The sequence below is a fragment of the Myxine glutinosa genome, chromosome 1, assembly GCF_964187855.1.
Source record: "Myxine glutinosa chromosome 1, kmMyxGlut1.1, whole genome shotgun sequence".
In the NCBI taxonomy this organism is placed as follows: domain Eukaryota; kingdom Metazoa; phylum Chordata; class Myxini; order Myxiniformes; family Myxinidae; genus Myxine; species Myxine glutinosa.
Genome location: NC_136261.1, coordinates 220,045,219 through 220,056,926, shown reverse-complemented (window position 1 = coordinate 220,056,926; position 11,708 = coordinate 220,045,219). Strand labels below are relative to the sequence as shown.

Here is an 11,708-nt window from a genome sequence, read left to right as displayed (position 1 = left end):
CTGAGCAACTGGGCAAGAAGGACTTTGGTCAGGGAGGTCACCAAGAACCTAACGACCACTCTGACAGAACTACGGCTGAGATAGGAGAACCTGCCACAAGGCCAACAGTCTCTGCAGCAATTCACACATCTAGGCTTTATGGGACAGTTTCCAGATGAAGGCCATTCATGAGAAAAGGCACATGTCAGCACACATGGAGTTTGCAAAAATGCACGTGAAAGAGTCAGAGCATGAGGCAAAACATTATGTGGTCTGATGAGACGAAAATTGAACTGTTTGGCCTGAATGCAAAGCTCTACATCTGGCGGAAACAAAGCACAGCTCATCACCCATCTAACACCATCCCTACCGTGAATCATAGAGGTGGCAGCATCATGCTATGGGGATGCTTTTAGCAGCAAAGACTGGGAGATTTGTAAGGATAGAGGGAACAATGAATGGAGGCAAATACAGAGAAATCCTGGAGGAGAACCTGCTTTAGAGTGAAAAAGACCTTGGACTGCAGTGACCTTAGACTGAGTGCCATTGACCCAAAGTTGATTGGCCTCCGACGATAGGGTGCGGCTCGTAACGTTGGTTCGCTTGGTCAATTAACATCTGCCGAGTAGCCGCCGGCACAGTTCCCTATCTGCTTCAGTCATCTCACAGGTACGGTAATGCAACCCTGGGCGTGAATATCCGGCCATAAGTGAGTCGGCATCGGTGGTGTTTTTATAGATGCCTCAAACTCTCAGGGTTATCTGAGAGCAGCGAGGTCCCCGTCACAATATTATGAATTCCCTTATCCGGAGCTTAGACACAGGAAGAGGGCATTGGCCCCATGAAAGCTTGCATTATTATTACTTAACCTATGGTTATTTGTCCACAATCTATCCTTTTTATAAATGCCAAGCATCAAGCAAGGAAGCATCACGTACCATATTTAAAGTCTTTGGTATGATTCGGCCAGGATTTGAACTGCCAACCTCCCACTCAGAGTGGAAGCTATATCATGAGGCTTCTTCCCGAAAATGTTGTTTTGTGTGTTATGCATTACATATACACACAGGCGCACACTCTATGACAAAATGCAATGCTCGTTTTATAATGTCATATGGATTATGCAGTTAATTTAGGTCAGTACTACTAGAAGTGACCAGATCATCAAGATTTTACTTCCTGCTTTTTCTTCAATCGGTGCCGGAGGTGCAGATCATTATAGATGGAAAATCATACCAAATGTACCAACTAACATGAGGTGTATATATATGTCTATCTGTCTCCAAGCTGGAACACCTGTTGCTGAGCGGGGCCAATGTCTTATCACCCATAAAATTGCATGAAAGAAAACGCCGCTTCACAGGCACCATCGTCGACTATGCAAACAGAAAATTCCAACAGGTCAATTTCTGCATGAAATAAGGTTATATTCCATGTACAAAGAAAAAATCATGGTGGCATCTGTCAGTAGCATTTCATTTTGTAAGTAATATGGAGGAGTTTCACACAATCAAGCTTGAACAAGCATTTATAAGGAAACCAAGACATGAAAATTTATAATTTAGTTAATAATGCTAAACTTCAAGTTCTTGCGACGTCTTTTGTGTGCATAATAGATTTTCTCTCTACCAAGTAAGGTTTTTATTTAATGAAGTTCTTGGCTTTTGCTTGGTTTACCTCCACCCACCTTTGCAGAACCGACAAACTTCACAGTCTCCGTACCAAGCAATCTCAGCAAGAGATCGATTGATTTCTCAGTGTCGTCGAGACATGCTCAAAATGTTGATTGATGGACTGCAACAGGCACTGATGAGACGCCAAGCAGAAAGTGGTAAGACTGTGATTTATTTTATTTTTCATACAGCTTTCCTCTTGTTTGCATCAATGGCAAGTAGAGCACGACTGGGCCGCTGTTGCAGCCCTCTGTCGGTTAGAGCAGGAATTTGTAATTTGTTCATTGTGATGGCGATAACTCATCTACTCTTCATGAAAGACAGTGGGATCTTTAACGTTCATCAACTAATGATGGCATATGGGACAGCCAGTTTAACATCCATCGGAGGGGTGGCACACACATTCATGCCTCACCCTGCCTGGTAAACACCGGGATAACATTTTATAGCTGGGTCAAGATTCAAATCCAGACTAGATTCCAACAAATCCAGACAGAGGCGAGTGTGTGTGCCTCTCGGGCTCTCGGCTATTATGCTAGTCATGAACATGTTCTGAACAGCTTTCATGTCCTATGCATCATTCTAAGTACATTTGTGTTCGTTGATGTGTCCATGCTTTCATTATGCATTCAGGTTTTGAAAATGTATGGTGTTGTTCAGTTAGACTAAGTTAATGGTAAGAATGGGGTTCAAACATAGAAGATCAACAAATTAACTAGCAGGGACCCACTGAACATACATGCAATGTAAAATGTGATTTCAAGCCCTCAACTCACACACTCCCTCACAAACCCTAAGTTATCAACCTCCACCGACCAACCCCAAGTCCTCAACTCACACTCCCCCTCACAAACCCTAAGTTATCAACCTCCCCCTACCAAACCCAAGTCCTCAACTCACACTCCCCCTCACAAACGCTAAGTTATCAACCTCTACCTACCAACCCCAAGTCCTCAACTCACAATCCCCCTCACAAACCCCAAGTTATCAACCTCCACCTACCAACCCCAAGTCCTCAACTCACACTCCCCCTCACAAACCCTAAGTTATCAACCTCCACCTACCAACCCCAAGTCCTGAACTCACACTCCCCCTCATGAACCCAAAGTTATCAACCTCCACCTACCAACCCCAAGTCCTCAACTCACAATCCCCCTCACAAACCCAAAGTTATCAACCTCCACCTACCAACCCCAAGTCCTCAACTCACAAGCCCCCTCACAAAACCTAAGTTATCAACCTCCACCTACCAAACCCATGTCCTCAACCTCCTCCCAACTCTGAGGCTTCAATCCCAATCCCAACCCCACTACAAGCCTTCAAATCCCCGCTCCATTCCCCACAACTCAATCCACCTCCCATCGAACAGAGCAACCACGATCAAATCAGCAACAGCAGGACTCCTCCATGTCATGGCCCATCACGTCACCTGTCCAACTCATTATCGCATGAGATATGCAGAAACCCTTTGGAATTGCAACTCTCAAGTGACCATTTGCAGCCAAATTGTGCCAATAAACGACCCTAAACGAATTATCTAATTCCTGATGCACAAGTATGTCGCCAATTTACATCGGTGTCTACTTGCGTCGTTTTGATAGAACGTCGTTGACATACAGTGCATTCAGAAAGTATTCAGACCCCTTCACTTTTTTCACATTTTGTCATGTTGCAGCCTTATGCTGAAATCGTTTAAATTAATTTTTTCCCTCATCAATCTACACTCAATACCCCATAATGACAAAGAGAAAACAGGATTTTAGAAAGTTTTGCAAATTTATTAAAAAGAAAAAACTGAAATATCACATTGACATAAGTATTCAGACCCTTTGCTCTGACACTTGAAATTTAGCTCAGGTGCCTCCCATTTCTCTTGATCATCTTTGAGATGTTTCTACACCTTGATTGGAGTCCACCTGTGGTAAATTCAATTGATTGGACATGATTTGGAAAGGCACACGCCTGTCTATGTAAGGTCTCACAGCTGACAATGCATATCAGAGCAAAAACCAAGCCATGAGGTCGAAGGAACTGCCTGCAGAGCTCAGAGACAGGATTGTGTCGAGGCACAGACTCCAATGAAGGTGTAGAAACATCTCAAAGATGATCAAGAGAAATGGGAGGCACCTGAGCTAAATTTCAAGTGTCATAGCAAAGGGTCTGAATACTTATGTCAATGTGATATTTCAGTTTTAAATTTTTAATAAATTTGCAAAACTTTCTAAAATCCTGTTTTCTCTTTATCATTATGGGGTATTGAGTGTAGATTGATGAGGGAAAAAATGAATTTAAACGATTTCAGCATAAGGCTGCAACATGACAAAATGTGAAAAAAGTGAAGGGGTCTGAATACTTTCTGAATGCACTGTATTATGCGACAATAGTCTATTTAAGTCCGATACAACGTCGATCAAAATTTCTAAGTGCATTGTACTTATGTTTGTCCATTACCGGGGGTGGGGTGGGGTTGGGGATAAACTGCATAAATAAATGCTTTTGTATCCTTTGTCCTCTCTCCCCGTTTACTTATTAAATAAGCACATTAAGTCACTTGGTGTCCAAGTGATTCCACCTACTTGCATGAAGGTTAAATTTAATTGTTTTCCCTGGCAATGCAACCCACCATTATAAAACTATGTATATGGCAAAATCACATCCGAATAACGTCGTTTCATATATTGTCGCAGTTTTTAGGAACTCATCCACAATGCTAGTCAGTGACTTGCTTTATACACAGTTAAAAGTAAATAATGACAAATGTATTCTACAGGGTCCGTCAGGGAGGTGTGATGATTTTCAGAAAACTCGTACACAGTTATTTTTAGTCGAATTTCAATTTTTTTTTTTTTTAAAGACCATATTGTTACGGAACCCAACGTCAGCCTATGGTTCCCCTTTGAGGGGGGATTAGACCCATTGTTTATTGCTGACCGACGTGGTCCCTGGCGCCGTACCGCGACCTCCGGAAAGGCCGGTGCACAGCCCCGTTCGTGCCGCGGACAGATGTTAATTGATTGCCGAGCGGTGTTTAGCAACCGCAGCACGAACCGTTAACAAAGACTAACCCGATTCTCAAACGTTGGCCAAATCGTGCCACAGGTTTTCAATGAGGGAAAAGACAACAACGACGGATGTAGAGGAAAGAAAGGCAAAGGGTAAGAAATACAAATATGATTTATTTACTATTTACACAATTGAAAGCAACCAAGGAGAAGGAAGGATAATAAAGTAAAATACAGAAGAAGAAGAAGAAGCGGACACAGTGCACCTTAGCTTACCTATTCAGTCTTAATTAATACCCCAGGACAAGACACACAAAACAGACTACGAGCAAACTCACACGAATGGGGAAATTGCAGGCAGGAATGGAAGGACTGGAAGGAGAGGAACGCTCCGCTCGAACCGGAGCACGGTCGGCCCGGGAGTCAGCAGCCGCCGCCCTTCCTCGATCGGCACGTCCAGCAGCCGCCGTCAACGCCTTAGCTGCGGTCGTGCGGGCTGCCGCGATACGAGCACCCTGGCGGAGTCAAAGCTGCGTGGCTCCAAGCTGGTGGTGGTGGATTTCAAAGCTGCGGTGGTTCAAAGCTGCTTCTCTGGCTCACCTCAGGACGCGTCTCCCGTCTCTCTCTGAAGCTCGTCTCTCATGGGGGCCTCGTGGTGCGAGTTATATAGGCCCCGCCCTTCAACCTTGTTGAACCTCCCCGATCGTTCTTTCTCCACCCACTCAAGCCAAACCCCTTTGGCTGGGTTGGTTGAGCGGGGCCGACTCACTCCTCCTTTCCATGACGAGGTGGAGACACGCCTTTCTTCTCCGAGCCGGAGCACATGGCAATGGCGGCGAATGCAGTTGGCAATCGAGGCTTTGGGAATGGGGCTTTGGGAATAAAAGGGGATCTATCTATTTGAATTCCGTGCAATGGAGTATTATTTAATGGAAGACAAAGCCTTAACCTAATACACAGAATAAGGAAATAACTACCAACAAAGGAGGAAATCTATGATTGGCTAACGTGATTGTATATGACCTAACTACGGGACGCCCTTTGACCTTTATACACAACAACTGGAGGAAGGAGGGTGATATTTTTACAACAATAAAAAAAACACAATTCTCATATCCACAACAATATATAATGCCATGTAATACACTGTAACAAAGACATTTTTAAAATGTAATTCATGTTTGAAAAATGACATCATCTAAATAGCGGCCGTTCTTGTCCAAGCATTCTTGCAGACACGTGGAAAAGTTCCAGCATTTCTCAGCACAGCAGCATCCCTCAGCAGTTCCAGCATTCTTTCTGCGAACGTAAACCGCCGTACGAAATCATTCTGCTGCAGTTCTTGAACCACTATGATTTTGTACGCGTGATAATGAAGGTCCAAGTGCAAAATTCGACAAACTGATCTGTCTGACATCCGTAGAGCGCGAGCGTGCCGTACCGCTGACCGACGAGGGCTGGCCTCCACAGCTTGTCGAACCCTTTCGATGTTTTCCGGGGTCCTAACGGTTCGATCACCTCCCCGAGCTGCTCCCGGCCTCACAGATCCAGTTGTCCTGAAGTTTTTTACCCACTTCAATATTGTGTTTCGAGACGGAACGGCGCCACGTCGACCAACATTGAAGTGAGTACAAAATCTGCGCTGTGTAAGCACCACCGAACTACCCGTTTGAATAAACGTCTCAACAACAAAGACGCGATGTTCAATCGTCCACAGCTCCATGGCTACTGAAATGGTGCCTAACAACGAGTAACCAACAGCCATCACGCATGCGCTAGACTCCCCACTTGCATTGTTATACCTAATTCAAACATGAATTACATTTTTAAAATGTCTTTGTTACAGTGTATTAAATGGCATTATATATGTAGTCTTTAAAAAAAATAAAAATTGAAATTCGACTAAAAATAACTGTGTACGAGTTTTCTGAAAATCGTCACACCTCCCAGCCGGACCCTACCACAATCTTGTGAGATTCCCGGAACTCCTCGGACAAAGACCTTTAGAATGACATGGGTTTTATGGTCCCTGGTGGAGTCATTTAGGAGAAAATAGTTGGAAATAGACCGCTGCGTTGATCACTCCCGACAATAAAAATAAAAACAAGAAGACGTCATGCAGATCACGATACTTGCAAAATCCGCCCCCCACCCCCAAGAAAAAAAATTCCATTGATACAGCAAATTGTCCATTTCATCAAGATTAAAATTGACAATCTTGATCAAAACTCGGGTCAACAGGAAGAAAAGTGACGATTTGTCAGATGAAAAATGATTTTGTAAGGTTGACCTTCAGTTGACCTTTGACCTTTTGACCTAAAAAATAGTTAGTTTCCCTATTTAGTGACTCAATGTGCAAATGCTGTTCAATTTTCATGTCAATCGGATGAAAATTGGTGATTTTAAAAACTTGGCCTATGTTGACCTTTTGGCCTATGTTGACCTTTTGGCCTATGTTCACCAAAAATATAATTTGTGCTTGAATTCAGTGACCAGATATGCAAGTCCTCTTCAAATTTCAAGTCAATCGGATGAAAATTGAGGATTTTAGAAATTTGGCAAAGTTGGTGACCTTTGGCCTATGTTGACCTTTTGGCCCCAAAAACAATAGGCTTCACATTTGGGACGACCTATACAGCTTGGTAAAGTTTCGTGACGATCAGTTTAGAATTGTGACCTGTAGGCGAGTGACAGACAAAGACAGAATAACAAACGCAACCGACCAATATACTTTAAAAATCTTCGACTTTGCAAGTAATAACCCGGTTTGTAGCAAATACATGCCCATTGCCTATGAGCTTATATAATACATTGTAGGTTATACAAGTCGGATAGATTCCAATTGCACAGACTCATAGGCTGACAGCAGAGGCCTGAAACCCAAGTAAGGACTGAAGCACGAGGCCTATACTTACTGTGGCCTTCACAATGCCCGTGACGTCTATTGACCTCAACCTTTCGATGTCTGCTGATCCTTTTAACAGTCGGAAAGTCGCTTTGGTCGTTTTACACTTAAGGGAAAACTTAGAGGGAGGGCATGGCGATTGTGAATATGACAGCTCTGAAGATGTCTTTGCATTTAAAACGCACCAACACAGCAGCCATATGATTTTTCAGGGGACAATTGTGGGTGGGGTCAGGCTAGCTGTCCAACCAACTGGTGGAAAGGAGCATTACACACAGTTGGACAAACAGATGGACGAACAAGTGTATTATTATATAGATATATAAAGTTGATGCGGTATGGATATGCCACTAGCAATGACAGCCATTTGGCCTGTGTATATGGTTATTTGAATATCCTGGTAAATGCTGTTTGAAACTATGCATCGTTACAGATTGAAACAAGTATTAAAAGATACCTGTTTAATACATCTATTTCAAAGTAACACATTTTAATTCATATCATAACAAGAACAGTGCAATTTTAATGGTGTATTATAAAAATTCAATCAGACACCAGAATTTCACCCCCATCACTTTTAACTCTCCATCCCTGCAAAACTTTTTTTTCTTCCAGAAATTGAAGATGAACTGTTGGTGGGTGGCTCCCATGACATGAGGGATAAGCATTCAACAAGGTATCATAAAGAAGCAGCTTACAGACTTACATTTGCGATGGACTTGCAGACAGACGTATGTGTACCCAGTTTGTTTTGCAGTAGACCCTCAAATATCACGGGGGTTACGTTCCTGAAAAATGCCGCGATATTCAAAACCGCTATAGTTAAAACCAATTTCCTATGGGAATCAGGGGGTGAGGTTCCTGGGTTTCGAGAAAATATAGAGGAAGGAGGACGGCAGCCAAAATTAAACACAAAATAAATTGAAATAAACTTGTAAAATAAACACAAATCAGCTTTATGATGTTGTCTCCTGCTGGTTGAAGCAGATTAAACATTCAGAAGTGATTAAATCTGCCCCCACCATTCCTTCAGTTCTGTTGAAAGAATCACTTTTGTCTATCGTTTTTCCACTTTGGTTCAATTCCATTATTAACAGTGCGAAAGCTTCATGGTTATGCATGGTGTGAGATAACCATAACAGCTCAAAAACCGTGATTGGTCGAAATTAAGCCCGTGATAACTAAATCGGTACATAGAGGTTGCCTGCAAAAACACACAATACTTAAGGGTTCACTGTATTCTGATGTACCATACTCTGTTGCAGAGCACCGGTACTGTCAAAGCAGTTTCTTGGCAAGAGTTATGATATCCTGGGTGGTTTGCAAGTGCCTTCCCAGCAGTAGCTTGGGCAGGAATTTGGAATTTGGTTCGGGTGAAGATGATAACTTGCCTACTCTTCATGAAAGACACCCTGGGATATTTAACATCTACCAACTAATGCCAGCAGATGGGACACTAGTTTAACATCCACCAGAAAACGGCACACACATTGATGAATCGCCCTGCATATAAAACACCAGGATGATTTTACTATTTGTGTTGAGATTCAAAACTAAGCAAGACATCTCAGAGGCAAGTGGGCATACAGTGCCTTCAGAAAGTATTCACACCGCTCGACTTTGTTCACATTTTATGTTACAGCCTGAATTTAAAATGGCTTAAATTGAAATTTTTGGCAATGATCTACACATAATACACCATAATGTCAAAATGGAATTTATTTTTCGAATTTTTTTTCAAAATAATAAAAAATGAAATATAGAAATATCTAATTTACATAAGTATTCAACCCCCTGAGCCAATACTTCATAGAAGCACCTTTGGCAGCAATTACAGCTTTGAGTCTTCTTAGGTTTGTCTGTATCAGCTTTCTACATCTGAATTTGGGGAATTTCTCCCATTCTTCCTTGCAGATTTGCTCAAGTTTTGTTAAGTTGGATGGGAATCGTCGGTGCACAGCAATCTTCAAGTCTTTCCACAGATTCTCAATGTGATTCAAGTCTAGGCTTTGGCTGCGCCCCTCAAGGACTTTCACGTTCTTGTTCTGAAGCCATTCCATTGTTGCTTTGGCTGTATGCTTGTCGTCATTGTCCTGTTGAACATAAATCTTCGCCAGTCTAAGGTCTTTTGCATTCTGAAGCAGGTTCTCCTCAAGGATTTGCCACAGAATCTTTTGTCTCATGCTGTCTTTCAAGTGACATTTTGCAAACTCTAGGCATGCTGTCATGTGCCTTTTTTTTTTCTTTTTTTTCTCTCAGGAGTGGTTTCCATCTGGCCACTCTCCCATAAAGCCGAGATTTGTTAAGTGCTGCAGAGACTATTATCCTTCCGGCAGGTTCTTCCATCTCAACCAAGAAACTCTAGTTCTGTCAAGTGGTCATTGGGTTCAAGGTCACCTCACTGACCATAGTGACCAAGGTCCTTCATGCCCGGTTACTCAGTTTTGTCAGACAGCCAGCTCTAGGAAAAGCCTGGGTTGTTCTATGTTCTTTCCATTCACCAGCCTCGTCTTTGTCTTCCCAGATCTTTGTCAATCCTGACATTGCATTTCATGGCTTAATGTCCTCTATTGATGTGCCTTTGGTTTTCACCTCTCTTCTTCAGTTTGCAATATTTATTGCCTTTTTTGATGGTCATTTAGCTTTTTGCTTGCTTTTGATATGTCGTTTTTGGCCTCTTCATTTACAAGGTCTTCAACCTCTTATCATAGTCCATCTGGCATGCTGTCAACCAAGTCCAGCTCTGCAAAACGTTTTTTTTTACCCCCGCCACCGAAGGACGGAGGTTGTTGTCCCCCGCCGCACCGCAGAGCGAAAGGGGGACTATGGTTTTCCCCTCCGTCCGTGTGTCCGTCCGTCCGTCCGTGCGTGCGTGCGTAAGCGAAGGACGGCATTCGAATTTGGTGTGCAACCCACGTCAAAATCCAAGATGGCCGCCACCATGTATGTCTGACGCCATGTATGTCTGAACCTTGTGAGAGGAATATCTTGAAAAATAAGCGAAGTACCAACTGCTAATCTGGTGTGTGGGTGTATCTATGCATAAGGAAGAACGCTATTGAAAATTGGGTCGTCACGTCAAAATCCAAGATGGCCGCCACCATATATATGTCTGAACCTTGAGCAAAATATCTTGAAAAATAAACGAACTAATAACTTCTAATTTGGTGTGTGGGTGTATCTACGCATAAGGGAGAACGCTGTTTAAAATTGGGTCGCCACGTCAAAATCCAAGATGGCCGCCTTGCGTCTTCCACTTTGTCAACTCGCATCATTTCACCGACGGGGGACCTAGGCGTAACGCTTGTTTTCTTTAGTCTGTCGGTGAACAGGATATCTCAAAGTTGATGGGTTTAGACGAACCTTTGTGGACAGGCTGGGTATGTGACAAGGAAGAATTGATTCGTTTTGGTGAAGATCCGGATCTGAGAATTTGTTTAAGTGATTCTTTACCATTGAGAGATGGGACCAATAAATGCTATATAGCATACTAGCAGAAGTACCCGGCATTGCCGGGTGGGGGAGGGGAGGGGGAGGGGGAGGGGAACGGGGGGGGAGGGGAGAAGAGGGGGGGGGGAGGGGAGAAGAGGGGGGGGGGGGGAGAAGAGGGGGGGGGGAGGGGAGAAGAGGGGGGGGAGGGGAGAAGTTGAAGGGAGGGGGAGGGGAGAAGTTGAAGGGAGGGGGGGGGAGGGGGAGGGGGGGGAGGGGGTTGGGGGAGAGGGGGGAGGGGGGGAGGGGGGAGGTTACATTACACCGATTTACATTGAAAACTGCTGAAATATGTACGCAACTTCAACTTAGCACAGTTTAGTAAATACTCGAGATAAATCCATGCGGTAAAAGATTGCTGAGAGTTGCTAAGACCTACGACTTAGAAATTCCATCTGGACACACTTCAGGGGGCACTTTCAAAGGGGAGATGTGCTTATTCTTTCTAAAAAATATTTTAGGTGTGGTATAGACACGATATTTGCATGCATCGGTTTCAAAAATCGAGCAAATATGGAAAAATTACTCACGTGAAACCAGGATCCGTCTCGGTGGTAGCCATGAGTGTGTAGATGTCACATGATCAGCCATGAAGAGTGGTTAAGTCCAAAATATGACATACCATGGCATAAAAACGATTTGTCCGCAAAGCATTGCACT

The 11,708-nt window shown here is 43.4% G+C and overlaps 1 long non-coding RNA gene across 1 annotated transcript in view; it reads left to right on the top strand.

Moving 5' to 3' along the window:
- The first annotated feature begins 1,674 nt into the window (after nucleotides 1-1,674).
- LOC137414550 (uncharacterized) overlaps nucleotides 1,675-11,708 on the top strand; it is a 15,383-nt gene continuing 5,349 nt past the window's right edge. The window contains exons 1-2 of the long non-coding RNA XR_010981912.2: nucleotides 1,675-1,810; nucleotides 8,175-8,235. This is a non-coding gene — a long non-coding RNA (uncharacterized LOC137414550). The remainder of the gene's footprint in view (nucleotides 1,811-8,174; nucleotides 8,236-11,708) is intronic.